This window comes from Rattus rattus, chromosome 1, assembly GCF_011064425.1.
Source record: "Rattus rattus isolate New Zealand chromosome 1, Rrattus_CSIRO_v1, whole genome shotgun sequence".
Taxonomy (NCBI): Eukaryota; Metazoa; Chordata; class Mammalia; order Rodentia; family Muridae; genus Rattus; species Rattus rattus.
Window position 1 is genome coordinate 44887131 of NC_046154.1, and position 18624 is coordinate 44905754.

Sequence of the window (18624 nt, forward strand, 5' to 3'; positions counted from 1 at the left end):
AGACATTCTTAGACTTAGCACTGGCCTTTCCAGTCTACACACCCCTCTTCTAGACACCCCGTTTTCAGAATCCTGCAGAACAGTGACACATTTGACAAAACTGTTTAATGGACAGTGTGACATCACTCTTAGCTGCACTCAGGGTTGGCATAAGGGTAACTTGGTGTTATTGGTACAATATTCCTTCCTGGAGGCTGAATAATATGCCATTGTTCATATATTTGGGCCTTTATTCATTCCGTGTTGTTCCTATCATTAGTAAAGGACAGTTACCAAAAATCTCACAGTTGTCATAATGCTCTGGATTGGAGTGCTCAGTGCTTTCTTATACAATCAGCTATTTGGAAGGACCTTTTGGTGATGTGTATAGCCTCTAGGCTGTGATTTCCTTTTTGTTTCCTAATCTTATATAATTTACTCCGTGTTTTCTTCTAAGGAAGATGTGGATTGGGTATTTATTTTCTCTGCCCTGCCCACCATCTTTTTATTTCCCATAGCTCTTTTACCCCAACTTTCTCTTGTCTTTAACATGTCGATTGAGTGCCTGAGTTGCCCTTTCTCTTTTTTGGTTCTTTTTTTTTCGGAGCTGGGGATCGAACCCAACCCTTTCTCCTTTCCTTACAGAATGTTTAAAAGTGACGTTTTAAATATGGAGTGTTGTTGTTTAGATCTCCGCTCGAGCCCGGATAAAGCACACCAAGCCAACATAGTTCCATGTGGAGAGGTTTAGTGAGAGAAGAAGAGGAGAGGAGAGGAAAGGCCGGCCATGAACACGTGGAGGAATGAGGAGAGAAGGGACAGGGACAGAGGGGAAGAGCAGAGAAGAACAAAGAGCAAGAGGGAGAGGAGGGGGCGAGCAGCCCCTTTACAGTGTCAGGCACAGCTGGCTGTTCCCAGGCAACTGTGGGGCGGAGCATACCTGGCTGTTCCCAGGCAGCTATGGGATTGGAGCTTAGACAGAATACCAACATGGAGTATGGGTATCTCTGGTAACATTTATCCATTGCTGTCTTGTTGCTTAGACTTTCTAAATGTTTCCTAGCAACAGTTTACTTAGACTTCCCAAAATCTGCTAGCAACATCACCATGAAGAACTGAAAAGGCACCAAACACTGTTCTGAGCAGTGGGAACAACAGGAATTGAATTATCAATATCTCAGCAAAATATTTTATTTTTATGTATTTTTTGATTGTTTTATTTTACTTATTACTTTACATCCTTCCATTGCCCCCTTCTGGTCGCCTCTTTCCACAATCCCTCTCCCACTCCCCTTCTCCAGAGAGTGGATGGGTGCCTTCAAGACTCTTCATGGTTAGGCACTTCCTCTCCCACTGAGGCCACAAAAGGCATCCTAGGTGGAAGAATATCTCCCATGAACTCCAATTATTTCTGGAAAGTCTGTATTCAATTTTCATGCCTGTCATCTGTCCAAAACATCTTGAAGGTGTGAGTAGGCGTTTCCTGCTCACCAACATTGTTCAGACTCATTAGTTAAGATTTTGAAAGAAAGACCTGAAAATGTCAGTGACCCTACAGGGTAGCCATGATGTCCCAGACTGTGGTGACTTTAGGCCTTAGAATTGACTGAACTGCATTTTGTGTACTCTGCTGTGAAATTCTAGTCCCTGGATTAATGTCAGAAACTTACTGCTATGTTATTTAGCATTATGGAACTGTTACCCTTGCATGTGTGTTTGCACAGGAAGACTTGACCTAGGGCTGGCCAGTGAGGATTATACCCTCACTTCTAGTGCTCTTGTGTCATGTTGAACCAAGTAGGAGAGCTCAGACTCTGCAATCTCAAAATCTGAAATCGCTTCAAAAACATAATTTGCCCTTTGTTTCCTGCTTTTCAAATGTGCTTCTGCCCACAGAATGGCTGGGGACTCCCAGCTCATGACTGGAGTTGGTGGGACACGGGTCCCCAATGGAATGGCCTCTGAACAGGTAGATAAAGTATTCCTATTCTTGGTTGTGCCAGTCTAGACACAGGAGGTGGAATTCATTCTTTTTCAGAAATGGAGTATGTTCGAAGGGATGACCCAGGCACAGATGATGGCCTGGCAATCACTTGGAATTTAAGTGTAATCATAAACTGTGCAGACAGGTAAATCCCTGAGTATATGTGGTCCTCAGTAAATATCTGTTGTTGACATGCATGTGCCATGTCAAGGGCCATAGCCCTAGTCTCATGGAAAAATGGCAGCCTTCACACCTCCACTCCTCTGAGGTGAGTCCCTGTAGGAAGGCAAAGCCTTCAAGCTGCTGGTGCTGATAGTGAATAAGAAAAATGTCCACTGTTGGTATCAAGAACCACTTTCACCTCCAGCAGTGATGTCACCTGCAAGCTACAGGGACCTGCACATCTGTTGCCATGGCAATGGGCATATACTCCCAGCATACATTTGGTCCAGCTCCCACCTTCACCTGGGAGCAATTTTGTCAAAGTTTAAAATAAAAGGCAGACCCTTCCTGCCCCCTTCCTCTTTTTCTTCTTTCTCTCTTCCCTCCTTTGTCTCCGTCATCTTCAATAAACCTCTTCCACTTGGAACTGTATTGGCCTGGTGTGATCTATCTGGATGCAAGCCATGATTCTATCACAACATTGTGCCAAAACCCGAGATTTCCTCATGGCTATGACCGCAGGCAGAAGCTGTTGAGGAGGTCCCAGTGACAGTGCGGTACCCGGCACCCTCCGAGCTCCAGGCTAACACTGATAGCTGGCTGCTTGCCTCTGCACCCCCTTGCCACTGCTGCGGCAGCCACTGCGTCTTCCTGGCCCAGAAGAGACTGAGTTTCTGCCGCCCTCCTACCACCACCATGCATGGATCCGACTTGCAGCTACCACTGCCACATCTTCCTGGCCACAAGGGGCCCAGCTACCATTTCTCCTGCCAGTTGCTCAACCACCACCACCTGCTGGCCACCGTGGGATTCACAGACTTCCATCATGTGATTGCTGCTGCAGTCACAGGACATACAGACTTCTACTATGTCAACTGTTGCCAGCCATGGCCCACCACGTAGGTTACTTAGTCAGACAGGCCCACACCAACCATACGGTTTCGCATTTCCTGAGATCAGACTGCTAAAATTCTCGCACAAACACCAGCAGATTGATAAGTTTTTTTTTCCTCCAGTTTGCAAGGACCCCTGATTTTCCTAACAGGGCCTGACCAGCCTTTGTGGGGTAAGGAATTGAAGCTTTACAGCCAGTCCTTATCACCAGCCTTCTAGCTGACGTACATGATAAGACTTTGACCCTTGGGGGAATATCCCCTCGAAAATGACTCTCGTACCTCTCCCCCTTCCTGGCTCTTGTAGCCGTTTAGAAATTCTAAGGCCTGGGGAGGTACGCTTTCTGGTGAGTCCGGGACTCACCGTATATAGCCTCTAGAGGGTCTAAGTGATGAGTTAGACATCTAGCCTGGCAGAAATTTTGTTGCTGAAATTATTCTCGGGATGCCGGTTCAAATAATTCAATAACTCCCCAATGAGTAACTTGTCGTCTTTGAACTTATCTTCAGGATCCTCCTAGAAATGTCTGGGATGTCTCCTAGAAATTTTCAAATCTCTGAAGTTAACACCCTTCTTGAAGGCATCAAAACTAATACACTCTACAATAAGGTCTGGATCCAGTACCCATTAGATAATGACTCCAAATGGCCACTTATTGGCACACTAAATCCGATAATCTTATGGGATCTTCACACATACTGCCAGCAGTCTGGTAAATGGAAAGAGATTCCCTATGCCCAAGCATGTACCTAGCTTCACTCCAATCCCTCCCTTTCACTCCGTCAGCTATGCTCGACACCACTGGATTAGACATGGGCTTCTTGTCCTCCTCTTGCTGTTCATTTCCATCTGGAGATTCGAGGTTCAAGAAACACCCACAGATAACAGTCTTTCCAAATAGTGTCAGGAGACTGCCAGATGCCAGGAACTGATCCAAATTGCTGTCATTCCTGTATCGGTTATTCCATCTAAATATTATGATCTCTTTACCTGCTTTCTCTTTGACCAGACAAAGGATGATTGTAAAAAATGGCCAGACACATACGGGGGCTGCCCGTATTGGTATTTCCAGATACATATGCTAGGATCACGGGCCAATCACTTATTCTATTAACAACGCAAAGTACTCTTTTTCTACATAGAAGACCTATGGAATCCCAAGCGAGAGACAGGAGTTGTTGGTAAGCTCTACTGTAAAAAAATCAAGCAGGGTCTCTAATAAGTACCATCTGCATTCAGAGAAAATATGTCTTAATTGCTCAACCTCTAGATATTGGAAAAGCAGGAGAAGTGATCAAACACCCCTCCAGGGTCCTTACCTCCTTGACATCCCCCCTCATAAATAGCACTAACTTGTTATTTAGCCTTTTGCTTTAGACCTTGACCTTGGATACCAACTCCTTAATGTTACCTGACCTGGTCACTTGAAAGATTGCTGGCTTTGTGTACCACCCAGAACTAGCTCACAACTGCCAGTTACAGCCTCTCCAGTGACACTGCTAAGAAATCTTACTTCGCCTTTTGTCAGCTTCCCTGACTCTGATGGTGCCATGACTCTGTACATTTTCTCTATGCCTCTTTTCGTCATGGGAAACTGTTTTAAGACATCCAGGACACGTTCTGTAGGAATGCTAATCTCCCTAGACTGTAATAGTACCACAACCCTTGATACCTCATCTCTATCTACACTCCAAAACACGTAAATCCTTTGTGGCACCCCGGAATATCACTGTCTACTTGCCAGCTGGTCAGGAGTTTGCGTGTTGGTACTCCTTTTCCCTGAACGAGGTGTAATCCAGGGAAATGAGCCTCTGCCAATCCCAGTTGTAGATATATAGTTGCCCAGCATAAGAGGGCAGTTCAGGTGGTGCCACTCTTGGTCACTTGGGGAATAGCCATCAGTGCTGGCACTAGGGTTGCAGGGATAACAACTTCCACAACCCACTATAATAAGTTCACTTCTAAGATTGACACTGGTTTTCAAAGAATGTCTGAAATCATGCTTACAATCCAGAAACAGATCGACTCTTTGGTAGCTGTGGTGCTTCAGAACCAGTGGGGGCTGGATGTCCTGATGGCTAACAGAGGTGGTCTTTGTTCCTCCAAGAAGAATGCTGTTTCTACATCAACCAATCCTGGATAGTGGGAAATAAAATCCAGGAGCTACAATCAGACATACAGAATTTCAAGGAACATGAAGTCTCCAATTCCTGGATTTTCGAAAACCCTATATGGAAGTGGACTCCCTTTAATAACATCTTTCCTAGCCATCTTCCTAGTGTTACTATTCTCTCCCTTCCTCATTAATCTTGTTTCTACATTCCTTCAATGACAGATAAAATTTTTCCTACTCGAACTATTAATCAGTTCCTGTTACAGGCTTGCCAGCCGCTGTCCACAGAGGAGCCTGATATGAATGTTTACCAAGTGGACCCCGATGGTGAAAGTCAGCTGTGCCCCAAAATTGATGACAGCCCTAGACAGTAGGAAGGAGCCTAAGAGACAGGATGCTCCTATTCCCTTTCACCATTGGCTTCCTCCTCTCCCCTAATTTCTTCTTCTCTTTATGATAAGAAAAAGGGGAGGTATCAGGAACCACTTTCACCTCCAGCAGTGATGTCACCTGCAGGCCACAGGGACCTGCACATCTGTTGCCATGGCATTGGCCATACATTCCCAGAATATATTTGGTTCAGCTCCCCACTTCATCTGGGAGCAATTATGTCACAGTTTAAATAAAAGGCAGACCCTTCCTGCCCCCTTTTTTCTTTTTTCTTTTTTCTCTCCCACTTTCTGTCTCCATCATCCTCAATAAACCTCTTCCACATGGGACTGTATTGGCCAGGTATGGTCTGTCCGGATGTGAGCTGCAATTCTATCACAACATTCATCATAGCTTATTCTTCATAGACATGTGTAGCTTGAAGAGTGCTCCTAGGCAGGTTAGCTTAACCTTTCCTGTCTATCCATCTCTATACCATAAACCTGCCTCTTGTCTATCTGTGGGTGATAATTGTGCCTCTTTGTCTATCTGTATGTAATAACCTCACCTCCTTGTCTATCTGTAAGTAATAACCCCACCTCCTTGACTATCTGTCTGTAATAACCCTGCCTCCTTGTCTATCTATGTAATAACCCCACCTCCTTGTCTATCTGTATATGATGACCCTGCCTCCTTGTCTATCTGTATGTAATAACTCTGCCTCCTTGACTACCTGTATATGATGACCCTGCCTCCTTGTCTATCTGTATGTAATAGCCCTGCCTCCTTGTCTATCTGTATGTAATAACCCTGCCTCCTTGACTATCTGTATATGATGACCCTGCCTCCCTGACAACCTGTATGTAATAGTCCTCCTTCCTTGTCTATCTGTATGTGATGACCCTGCCTCCTTATCTGTGTGTGGTAACCCCTCCTCCTTGTCTGTCTATGATAAACCTGCCTCTTTGTTCAGCTGTGTGCAGTAGACCCACACCTCTCTGTTCTACTCAATGTAATAATCACACACAGCTTCCAGGGTGCTGAGGTTTCGTTATGAGAAATCACAGTGTACCTGATCCCTTTTTCACTGTGTGTCCATTTGTCTGTTTGTCTTTTTATTCTCTCATTATCCCATTATACCAAATCCCTGGGCGATGTGCACAGAAAGAACAATAAACCATTCGGGACTGTGAGAGGGAAGGCACCCTCTGAAGGGCAGTGCAAACGATGCCTTCTACTGCTCCACGGGCTGGGATTTGGAGTCCAGTGCAGCGGCTGCTCCGCCTCTCTGTGGTGCTGGCTTCTGCAGCGCTGGAAGCTGGAGCCATGGACAGATGGGAGGTTTATTTTGAAGAAAGAGCTGGAAGCATCTGCTGTGTACAAAACTGTTGGCTGTTAGCTAAGAATAAGAATCACCTTAACAACATTGAGAGGAACGTTTAAGGAACGTATCTGCTTTCTCCTCCTCATCAGTTAGCTTTAACTTACTGCACTTTCCCACCACTTAAAGCTTTACAGTTCCCCCGTTCTTAAAGCCCATTGCTGCATTCTTTATGCTTTCGTCTGACCTGATGACCTAAGCAAGGCAGAGTTTTCTCCTGCTAGTTTGTACAAAGAAAGGGAACTTCAGAGAGAGAGAGAGTAAAGTGTCTGTCTCATGATCACCTAGCAAGCATGCCATAAATTCTTCAGCAGTACATCAGTATTCTGTTTTCTGTTACCCCAAAAAGGGGTTTACACTGCTTCCAGTCTGGAAGTCTGAGGACCTGGTGGGGGACAGGTTACACAGTAAAGGAGCCCATAGTGGGATCCACAGGATCTGGGTCAGCCTGAGATAATAATCTGTGTGACAGAACTAGCCAATGGGCCCCTGAGGATTGCTACAAACCTTCTGCCATGGTGTCCTTTATAACTTTTCAGGCTACAGTCCTTAAAGGTCCTACCAGCTCTTAGCATCACTGCACTGGGGCTAAGCTTCCAAAACATGAGATAGTTGTAGCCAAACCACAGTGTGCCCTGATTTCTTCCTGTCCCTTGGAACTGTTTTTATTAAAGCGGGAACTAAAACATTCTCCTCTGTTTGTTCCAATTGTCAGAGCTGATGGTGCAAGTTTCTCCTTTCTTAAAACTTTGAAGACATAGCTAGGAATGCTCTGCAAAGAATATAGAAATGGAACTCATGGGGCCGAGCCTCTACTCTGATTGTAGAATTCTTGCCAAGCATACATGGAGCCCCAGATCTGATCTCTGGTACCAGCAAACTGAGTATGGTATCACAGGCCAGTAATCCAGCACCTGGGTGGCAGAGGCAGGAGGATCAGAAGTTGAAGACCATCTTTTGTTATATAATGAGCTTGAATGCAGTTTGGGCCACATGAGACCTGGTCTCCAAACAAAACAACCCCCTCCCCAAACAAAGCAAGAAAGCAAACAAATGATCAAACCAAACACCCAGAATTCACAAGATAAATCATCAGAAAATGCTTCATGAGTTGCTGGAAAATTCCGCATGAAGAATCTAAAGTACCCAGTGATGCTTACAGATGAGAATTTGGGGGAGAAGGTTGAAACAGTAAAGATACTTTAACAGTTAATGTACCTTGAAGATGTTAAATGCCACCAGTCTGACTTAGTCATCATTGTGTCCTGCTCTCTAGCTCTGGGATAGACTTTGCATAAAAAGCTCATGTTCCCAGAAATGGGCTATTTGTGATTCTGTCAGTTTATGAATCATATAGTGTCTTGCCTAATTGCTATTAATTCTATTATTTAAGTCATTTAACTAGGAGTGTCTTGGTAGTACAATCTCTCCCCTCCAACACCCCACCATGCTTGATGCTCAGCATAGCCTTAGGGCGAACTTTAGCCACTCTGGCTCTCCTGTGCTCCAGAGAGTCAACTGGTGACTAGGACCAAAGCAGGATGAGTTCTCCAAGGCCCTTTTTCTCCCCCAAACCTCTCATATGCACCTTTCTAGTGAGACCCTTTCAGGATCTCTGTGATAGTTAGCTAGCTGACAGAATATAGACTCACCTGGGAGAAGGGCCTTAGCTGTGTGTTATGACTTAACTGATGTGGGAAGGTCCATTTTTATGTGGGAAGGACCATTCCCTGAGCAGGCGACCCTGGATTTTTTAAAGTGCAGATAGGACATTGAACACTATCAGGCATGGATGACTTGGTTTCTGCTTCTTAATTAAAAGGAAAACTTTGTGGATGTTTTTGCCTGTATCTCCGAGCCACATGTGTGCAATGCATACAGTGGCCAGAAGAGGGCAGCAAACTCCTGGAAGTGCAGTTACAGGTGGTTTTGAGCCACCATGTGGATGCTGGGAATTGAACCATGATCCTCTGGGAGGTTAGCAACTGCTATTAACTGCTGAGCCACCTCTCTAGCCCCACTCTCTTCATCTTAACTGTGGATACATGAACGAAATTCATGCCTTCATTAAAGAAACTGGCATGTGATCTGAGAGCGTGTCTATATGCTGTGTTCCCTGTAGTGGTAAGAGTGGCGCTGAGTGTAAAGGGGCACAGAGGACAAACTTGAGACACTCAGTGGGGGCATGGCAAGGATGACAATGGGAATAAGCTGACGGGCCGGCACTGACTAGAACACGTCAGGCAGAGGAAAGGCACGGCTGATATGATATCTATAGCTGTCCTGTTGCCTGAATCCCAAGCTATCTCACTCAGGGAACATGTTCACGTTCTTAAATGAAAGAGAATTGGAGTGTTCCACGTATTAAAGGATATCAGTAAGTAATTTAGGGGGAAAATGTCCTCTCTTTTGTGGCTCCTCCCTCAATGCAGTGACAGAGGGAATGTCTTTCTGCAGTGTAAAGAAAGCAGTACTCAGTTCCCGCTGACAGACAGAATCCAGCCAGCAGGGTCTTCTGCAGAACACCTCACTGTGGCTGTTCATTCTGCTTGTTCCCCAGCCCAGCGGGTTTCCTTGGTAAATGAGACTGCCCTTGGCAAATCCAGCCTCACAATCTGTTGCCTTTTCAGAGTTTGCAGATGTAAATCCAAGTTGGCACTTGGAGCGGGAGTCTTTAAGAGCAATGGAGTGTGCCGTCGATTCTTCAATAACGGCTTTTGCCTCTGACATTCAAATCATAAGGTTTCTTTTAAAAAAGAATGGTTCTCAGCTTTGGTCACACATTAGAATCATACGGAACAGTTAAGAAACAAATCAAACAAAAACCCCGATCAAACACTAATGCATGCAATTCCTCCAAACATCCTTGTAGTTGAACTGGATGTGCTTCGATTACTTTTTCATTTTTCTCACTGGACCTGCCACCATCAGTGCTATGCAGCAGACAGGGAGGGCAGCGGGTCTCAGTGTGTGGTGCTCCCGGCTTCGGGCACTCACCCCTGTACCGTATCTTGGCCTGTTTCAGGATCCTGAATTCAAGTTTCTTATGTTAACAGCAAAAATATGAGCCTCTCCCCATTCATTGAATGTCCATTGAAATACAACAAAATAATAGGCTTCAAAGTATAGTGTAAAACACACTCAAGTATTTGTATATATGATTTGGTTGGTCCGCAGTCATCAATTTTATCTCGGGTGCGCGCATGCTCATGTGTCCCAGAAGTTATCAGTTCCCATCAAGACCTATAGGGGGAGCTGTGGGCTGCCTGTATTGGGATTTTGTGGCACCTGCAGAGGCACAGTGTGGGCTCCCAACTTTACATAAGTGACTCCTCTACGTTACACCCTGGCAGCCAGATTCAACCCTGACCTTTAACAAGTAGCTTGCTTCCTTGACATTTCCTCAAGTTCCTGGTTCCCCGCAGACTTGGTGGTCTGCAAAGGGCAGGGGGAGTGTGCTCACCCCCACACCTGCTGTCAGAGCCGACCTGTCCACAGTCTGTGGACTTGGTGGGCTTCTCTGATCAAGCTGCTCCGGTCCCTAGTCAGGGTATGCACCGTCTCAAAGGGCTGGAGTTATCCTGTGTAGCACTCTAGTGTCTCTCCTTTATTTATTCAGGAAGGAGGAAGAGAAGCAGAGGAAGAGTCAGTATCTTCTCCCGGAAGCCAGCAGCAGAGAGATGAGGGACTTCCCTGGTAGGGCCCTGTCTCCAGTGGGAGGAGAGCAAAGGATGTGACGGGCAGCGGTGAGCTGCCATCAGACACTAAGTGTTGGTATACCACAGTGGAAGGAACCGGAAGCACCTTATGTTCCACTCCGGTATTGGAGAGCAGAACTCAAGAGCTCCTACGTCAGTTTCAGTGTGCTGTTAGACTAAGCACTTAAAGACACCGGAAAACCTTAATGCTGACCACTAGTGCTTATGTTTATGACAAGGAAGAAGAAACAGCTATGCAGTTTATTTGAATTAATGCATGTATATTTTAAAATGTACATACTTACACAGGAGTGTATGTTCTGTTATATAGACAAATATTTAATAAATACACTAAATCTAATTTTGTTTAAATTAATATAATAAATTATATTTATATTTAAATAATAATATAGTTTAAATTAATATAAATTAGCCTAATAAAATATAATCTGTTGATTTACTTGTATATTTATACATGATGTATATCAATGTATTAAGCATAATAGAACCAACTTGAAACATGATAGGAACTAATATCTGCATATTAATTTTACTTTGTTCAGTGAAGGTATTTTGGTAGTCCTGGAAGCAAGGCAGCTTCCCACCTCACACAGGGGTAGTGACTGCACCGTGATGTATACCGGGTACCTTTTCCATTCCTAGGAGCTTTGTGCTTCAAAGCAAGGTGCTTTACTTTGTGCCAAAGAAGATTTACAATTGGTAGACTGGGGTCAACTTGCCTGGAAAAAAATTCCGTTCCAGCCAGTCAATGTAGAACATACAGAGTTGTGCATGCACATGTATGAGAATGTGACCGTCTCCCACAGAACTGGGTCATTTAACACTCTGTCTGGAGACAACAAAAAAGGCAGAATACATGGGTGCCTGTGCAAGCAAAGAGTCTGTGGTTGTCCTGCAGAACACATCACTGTATTTGGGTACTTTAGGGAGTGTGGAAGAGGGAGATAACAGTAGGGAGCTGTCTTGGGGCTGGGGAACTCTGCTTAGATAATAGTGGAAAGACATGCTCCCTTCCTTTCACAAGTTACTGTGCAGGTCTTGCTGACTCTGAGGCCACACTATATCTATCCTGTAGTTTCTGTAGAGTAAGACATGCTCTGCTAAATCAGCCTGTGGTAGAAAACATAGGGAAGGAGGCGGGGTGTGTCAACAACTGTCCCCCAGCTCCTGGGGCACTTGGCCCGAGTCAGGCATGTGTTCTAGCAGTTGCCTGACCTGTGACATTAGAGAAGACACAGCAGCAGACTGGGAACCTTTGACAAAGTGCCCAGATGTTTTCTGTCAAGGCTGGAACTGAAGGAGTCAGATGGGTGTCCAGCACGTGGACACGCAAGCTTTCTCACATGTATCTTCATAGTTCTGGGAAGAAGAGAGGTACAGAGATAACAGGCTGGCTCGATGTGTGCTCAGATGGGCACCAGGTAAGATCTGCCTGTGTATGTTAACTTACCTTCCCTGTCCAGTGAACGCGGAGGCCATTAGCTTTGAGGCTGTGGCCTCCCAGTTTGATTCCAAGGTAAGATTATAAATCTACGAGGAAAGCATACGTCATATGAGGGGACAGCTCTAGAAGCTGACTTAATTAAAGATATATGCAGTTCAGGATTAATCCTTTGGAGTAAGGCTGGGTTCCCTCTTCCTCCTCAATAGCCGCACATCTTCTCTTCCTTCTCTGCACATTGGGGATAATAATAGTTATATTTGGCAGGACTTTTTCTTTCCTGTTATAAATAGATGGCTTCAAATCCAGGAAGCACTCAGCTAGTGTTCAGCAGGCTTTAACTTTAATCCTAACAATTATTATTTTTCAGCAAAAGTATCAGCCATATGTGAACAAGGTGTAAGTCAGATTGAAATTTTCCTCTAGGCTGACCTTTTATTTATTTATTTGTGAATTTTCATTGGGTTTCTTATAGAGAAAGAGTCTTATTATGTAGGCCAGCCTGTTCTCAATAGCATTATCCTCGGGCCTCAGCCTCCCAAGTAGCTGCAACTGTGACACGTGTCATCAAACCTAGCATTTTAGGCTTAAGTTTGAATTAGGGAATTCTTTGTAATACTTTAAATTAAGAGTGGCTTGCTCTTGCCATATTGGAAATTTGCAAATGAAGTGAGAATGTGTTGGTAATTTGTATTAAACAATTTCAGATTTGCATAATTAAAATCTCCATGATTCTAATTTGCAAAAGCTCTGAGTAGCTATGCATCTGACCGGACTGCCATGAGTATTAAATGTGCTGATGTTGGCACGTCATGTAGCCTAGGGCCCGACATCATTAATGGTAATGATCTCTAGCAGCAAGAGCTCAGAGTGGACACCAGACATAGGAAGAATGACTATTTCTTTCTCCCATGATATCTCACTATAATTTCCCAGTACTTGGGAATCTTTATTGTTTAGTGCAGAACTGGACTAAGTGTGAGCAGAAGAGAGGACCTTGCTAACTCCTGTTAACATAGACCCATGTCAGGAGGTATTCCACAAAACTAGGGCAAAGTTGACAACTCCATTGAACACTCTTCCTGTCCTATTGCTTATTGCCTAGGAAGTTGTCTTTAAAACAACAACAACAATAGAGCATGTGGGAAGAATGTGAGAGATAGTTCCTCAGAGCTTCTGGTTACATCTCATGATGCCTCTAACTCATGGATATCAGTTTCAATAAGGCAGATTCTAATATGAATCTATTTACTGAGGATAAAAGTCAGCGGAGAGTTTATACAGAACCAAAATATGGGTCTTCTTTGCCTTTCTAGAACAAGTGTGTATTTTCTTGGTGTCTTGATTAGTCTGTCTACCCATCTGTATTAATCGTTTTTCTTATTGCTATAATCAAATTCCTGACAAGACCCAATGTAGGAGAGGAAGGATTAATTTTGGACCATGGTTGGAAGGTTAGCGAAGTTTCTTAATGTTGGGACAAAATGCCCAACAGGAGTAACTTAGGCTGTGTCATCCTGCCCTAGTTTCCCCTCTCTTGGCTAGGGAGTTCTTGGCTAGGTCTCCTCACCCGTATCTCTGTAGAACTGGAAGCAGAAAACAACCTTTACTGTCTCCAGTTTTGCCCCATTTCCTTCTGGTCTTGTGAGCTTCCATATAGAATAATGCATTAAGCTCTACTGAGATCTAGGACTTCCCAAGTCTGTAGCTCTAAACATTTCCACATCACCCTGAAAGCAGTCTGTGGGCCAATGAGTTACACAATCATATACTCACATCCACAACCCAACTTCTTGTTATCAGCTTTCTGTGTTACTTACTTTTATCATTTCTGCCATCAAATGCCAGGCAAAAAGCAACTTAAGGGAGGAAGGCTGATGTTTGGCTATGTCTTGAGGGTATAGTCTATGAAAGCAGAAATGGGTGATATAGTGTTCTGTTATTTTTTTCTCACCTCCTTACAATTCAGCAGAATAGGATGTAGAGATGGGACAGGTAGCGTGCTTATGCTATAAACATGAACGCTCATACTCCCAGAAATATACTTCCTGCAGCTAGACCTCAGACACCGAAGTTTCCAGAACCTTCCAAGCAATGCCCTCAGCAGTGGGAAAATATTTCCTACCTCTACAATAAAGCTAAAGATAGAAGACAGTGAAAGTTAAAATTAAATATTAACATAAGCAAATAATGCTTAGAAAATATGAGTGTTAGCAATTGATTCTTTCATAACTTATCTCTGGGAGACTGACACGATATGAAGAACAGCTTTCAAATGCTTACTTGTTTATTTATTTAAAGGGATGTTTTGTGTTTCTCTATTATAGTCTAGGTGGAAATACACTTTATCTGGGGTTATAGCAATACTCTAATGCTGGAAGACACTCTGGTGGGTGGTCATGTGCTATAGCTATGTGTACAGCAGGCTGCTTACCTCTTCTCCATCCTGACTGTTTCTGAGTATGGTTCCTTCAGAATGAGAACTCAGAATTCATCCACCGGGAAATGGCCCCAAGGACTTTCATCTCACTATCAAACTTTGTGTTTCGGAAACCACTTTCAGAACAAAGAGCTACCGCTCTCAAGAGAACTTGCCTTTCTGAAGGATGGTTGGCTCGGTATCAACTTCTGAAGTTTTGATGAATTGAAACGTCAATTTTAAAGACAACCTGAAACATGGGCTCCAACAGTGAAACATGAATCTGTGCAGTCTTCATCTGAGAACAGCTCTCCATTGTAACTGTTAAGACCTCTGTGCAAGTCTGGACCTTTCAATCCAGAGATTAAAGATGATTTAATGATAGATTTATATACAACTCTCAGGCTTCACTGAACATTACCCAGAGTGACTTTCTCCCACACCCCGTTATATCTAGACATAGATTTTAAAAAGCATTTTTAGACAACTGAGTGTAATGGAAGACAATCTTGAAAACTAATCCTGGAAGTCATGTTTCATTAACACCATTTGTGGCAAGAGACAGGAGTGGTGACAGAGTGTGATTTTGCTTACAGAATCTAGCAGGAAATGAAATTCTCCTAGTGTAACATCTATATTTCTGGGCGTGAGTGTTCTAGGCCAATTTCTAAAACCGAGGGCACCAGTCCTGGAGAAACATTAAATTGCCACAAAAAACATTGTTCCTTGTATTAGGGGTTATGAAAGATCCTCACAGGAAGTGCAGCCTCTCTAGCAGGTAGCTCTGCACGGCCATCTTGAAGGCTGCTACAGTGCTGCACTCCTCCTAAGCTCCTGGCTCTGTCAGTGTTTTGACAGATAAAGCTCAGGCTATGAATGTGTGTGCTGTGGCAGTGCACAGATCAGAAAATAACCAGAAAGAGAAGTGGCTCAAAGTCCAGGCCTACTGGAAGATCAGGCAGAATCCTACCCAGGATTCCTTAAATTCTTATGGCGTTAAGGGAAGCACCTCACTCTTGGGACCATGCAACTTCGGCTTAAAATCTCATCTTAGCTGTTTACTGAGGATGATATGCTAAATAAATATCTTACAATTTAAACTTCTTGCCTAAAAGATGATCAAAACAGTATCTATCTTAACATTTTGTTTTGAGAAATTGCATGGCATTCATAAGAAACATGATGTCATATTAACATGCTTTACTTGTTTATAATCATATATAAATGAGATATTTATGTACATGTAATATTTATAACATTTACTTAATTGATAATGCATAATTGGTCTAAAGTTTTCATAGACTAAATTTAGAAACCACTTGGAATAAATCTAGAAATCACTGTATAAGAGATTTTCCTAGACAGTACCCAGCTGTAACCTAGCCCCTCTTGATCAGCAGAGTCCGATAAGTCATGGTTGCACTCCATATCAATACACATCCATACTAAAATCCACAAGGCACAGGAGAACCTTGTGTTGTTTCCTCTTAAAAAGAAAAAAGCCACAGCAACAACAGCAACAACAACAGCAAACTGCACTAACTCGGTACTAGTGTGAATTACTTGTTATTTTATTCTAGAGTGTGTCTAAATAAAACCCATAAGTAGGTCTTACAGGGTGAAGGTGAAGTTAATACATGGAAGATTAAGGATTTATACAAGGTTTCATTGAAGTAGCATTTCAGTACTGTGAAAGCAAGCATAATCTGATTAGGAAACAACAACAACAGCATAGCAATTGAATTGCAAATTACTCATATTTTATTAACAAGACTCCCCATCCTCTTTAAATTGTTCATCATTTAATTGAAAAAACGGCCACAGCAATATATAAAGTAGCTATTATTTATACACACAGTATATTTTCCAGCTTCAAATATACTTTCTGTTCTCTTAATAATATTTTTATTTGTTCCTTGGTAATTCCACACATACATGCAACATATTTTGATTATAACCTCTCCTTATGTTCCCCTTCTAAGTCCCTTGGACTTCATTCAGTACGCTCCCTTCCCTACTCCATAAGCTTGTCTCTTGTTTTATTTTGTTAAACAATCCCACTGATTAGTTCTGCCCATACATTCGTGTGTGTGTGTGTGTGTGTGTGTGTGTGTGTGTGTGTGTGTGTTGTCATCCACTGGAGCGTGGATAATCTACAAGGGACTACACCCTCAGAGAAAAATGGCTTCCCTCCCCAAGCAGCCAAGAGTTTCTGGCCTACAGGTGCTGTCTCATGAGTTCCTCTACCATTGGAATTAGTATTGGAATTTGGGCTGCTTCCTTTCAGGTCTTTAGCCAGGTCTGAGTTTGCAAGGCCATGTTATATCTGGAAGTAGCCAGTGCTACTGCATTTAGCAGAACATACTGTCTCTCCTGTGCCCCTCTGTGTGCACTCCAGGCTGAGGACACAGCACATCTGGGACGCTGTCTAGTTAGGGAGTTGTAGTTCCCAGCAAGATCTTCTCTGCAGTTTTAGCAGAACATACTGTGCACCCCTAGTAGATAGCCAATCCCAGCCTCACTCAGGAACAGGCAAATAAGGACTTGTTTTTCAAGGACTTGTTTTCTCAATGAGCAGACTGACTTGTTTTTCTTAATGAGGAAGGCGGGCCCTCCCACTGTCGCAGTTACAAGGAGTTTCTGCTTGAACTGTAAAAAGAAGTTTCCCTAACTGAGCCAGTAAATGCATTAATTTAAGGGTACAAGTATACAAATTTAGAATGTAGTTTAACAACGTAACCTTTTAGCCAAATGACAATAGTAAGGTTACTTTGATTACGCCTACTAGATATGAAATTCCTTCCAATGGAGCAAGCTTCAAATCCAATAAGAAAGATGATAGTAAGTTACACTGTGGTTAAGACTTGTGTTTTCAACCCTCAAAGGAGTCTACATTGTACCCCTTTCGCCTATGGGTCAGATTGTTGATAACAAATGGGCTCAGTAGGAATGTGATTTTGGAATGATTTGAGTTGGTTAGGAAGCACCTCCGTTTCTCCATGGCAGATCATCACTATGGGCCTGGTGGTGGTGCCTTTAATACAATGCCTTTAATCCCAGCCCTCAAGAGACAGACATAGGCGGATCTCTGAGTTCAAGGCCAAACTGGTCTACAGAGTTCCAGGATATTACATACTGTCTCAAAAACAAACAAACAAACAAACAAACGGATTAACCACGATGATGTTGGCAGAATGGACTGTTGGCTGTGTAATTTCTATCATAGTTTTAATGGCCATCTTTAGAGTGTCAGAATTTATAGAGCCTCTTTAGTGTCACTGTGTATCAATGTCACCCCTTCGTTACCAGGCAGAGGTATAGAATTCCAGACTCTAGCTGATTGTGTGTATGTAGGTATGTGCTTTTACTCTTTATACCTGGTTTGACAGCATAATGACAGACTAACTCCAGTTAGACTGCCTTGTCTTATTTTCTTTGATTATTTTGACTTGGTTGCACGTCACAGAATGTGAATCAAATTGCAACACCATTACTCTGATCTATTCTCACATTATCTTTAAAAAATCATTTGAGAAATGAAGTTTGTTCTGATAAAAGTTTCAGAAAGATCCAATTACTTTTAGATTAATATTAAATTATCCAATCATGGTCAAGAAAGGAAACTACATACTTTTAACGCCATCATCTACTCCAGTCGCACTGCCACCACCAGGGAGCATACCCTGACCTCACTATCTTTCCCTTTCCAATTGCCTTGCCTATGTTCTAGCACCAGGTACTTTGCCACCACTGTCATTTTTTTTTTTCCGGAGCTGAGAACAGAACCCAGGGCCTTGCACTTACTAGGCAAGCGCTCTACCACTGAGCTAAATCCCCAACCCCACCACTGTCATTTTCAGAGTAGCCTTTGCTAGACCCTTATACGACTGACTGCATAACTATTGTCATTCTAATTCTAGAGCAAAGTAGAAACCAGAAAGACCTTTGATCTACAGAAATTGCTGCTTGCCTTTATATCCTTCTTGAGACTTGTCACTGTATAAACTCACCTGGCTAATGTGTCTCTGTCTGTTCTTCTACCCCTCCCTGATTAAAATACAAGCTTCAGAAAGGTTCTCTACCCTACCTGAAACACAATTGATCTATTTCCTGAATGAACAAGTGAGTACAATCTTTCCTGCCTAGTGTGAGCATTCCTATAC

The 18624-nt window shown here is 43.2% G+C and overlaps 1 pseudogene; it reads left to right on the forward strand.

Annotated features, from left to right (window-relative positions):
• The first annotated feature begins 2019 nt into the window (after positions 1-2019).
• Positions 2020-18624, forward strand: part of LOC116890383 — a 106515-nt pseudogene continuing 89910 nt past the window's right edge.